Source organism: Oryzias melastigma, linkage group LG18 (genome assembly GCF_002922805.2).
Source record: "Oryzias melastigma strain HK-1 linkage group LG18, ASM292280v2, whole genome shotgun sequence".
NCBI lineage: Eukaryota > Metazoa > Chordata > Actinopteri > Beloniformes > Adrianichthyidae > Oryzias > Oryzias melastigma.
In genome coordinates this window covers 2,649,125-2,650,299 of record NC_050529.1, presented here as the reverse complement: position 1 = coordinate 2,650,299, position 1,175 = coordinate 2,649,125, and positions in this window count along the sequence as shown.

Here is a 1,175-nt window from a genome sequence, read left to right as displayed (position 1 = left end):
TCCGTACGGACCACGGATAATCCGTGATCCGCAACACCCCTACTGGTGACCGGTCCGGCCACAGTTGTAGCATCACTTGCCGTTATCTAGCCACTTCCTTATATCTTCTAGTGACTGCTGTGTGATGACTGGACATTGAGATAGGTAGTGATCTAGATTTTTGCAGAACAGACACATTTTCTTTGGTTTTGGTTGTTTGGAATGTTCAGATTGTGACATCTGTATCTTCTGACCATCTTCACATGCTGTTTTGTCAGACTCGTGATACACTGAGATGGGTTGGCTCCTAGGCCTTACTGGAAAGGGTTGTTTTTCCCTTCTTAACTGTGGGGGCCCTTCTGTTCGGTGACGCTGTACCATCTTTGCTGAGAGCCTCTGAGCCTCAGCCTTAACTATGAGCCAGTTTGAGAGATCCCGCAGATTATAGGGGTTCAGGCTGCTTGTGTTCAGACGGCCCTGGATCTGTAAGTGCTCCACAAAGCTATCCCTATAGTGCTTAGGTAGTTTGCTGATTATCCGATCTACATGGCCTGTCGACATCAGCTCAGTTCCATTCGGCCCCTCTAGGGATGTTAGCATCCCCACTAGAAGATCGACCCTTAATGCAAAGCTCTGAAAAGCCTTGGAATCTCCAGGTTTGAGGTCGGGAGCGNTAAAGCGAAGCTCTGAAAAGCCTTGGAATCTCCAGGTTTGAGGTCAGGAGCGTTTAGAATGGCTGCAATCTCACTTTGGGCAAGTTGGTGAGGCTGCCCATACTGACGTTGCAGGGCTTGCATTGCAGCAGTATATGGGTGTGAATAATGCCTGCAGGATTGTGCTATGAGCTTTGCTTCATCCAAGACCAGATGCTCCATTAGAACCCTGTATTTGTAGTGTTCTGAGAGATCTGTATGTGGAGTGAGTAAATGATCTAGAGCCATTTTTAGATCAGTGAACTCTCTCTCGCTATCATGCACCAGTTTTGGCATTTCAGGGACTGGGACAGGCTGGCGGAACAGATGTGAATTTTGCGTCAGCTGGTTTGAACTGTACTGTGGCTGAAAACTTTGCTGCGCATATGGATCTACCGCAGTGAGATCTGGATTCACATTGTGTGCGGGGGGCGCCACCTGGTGGCTAGAGTTCACCGATTGGTGGAATTGAGGCTGGGTGACAAATGGTTGGGTTTGTGGTTG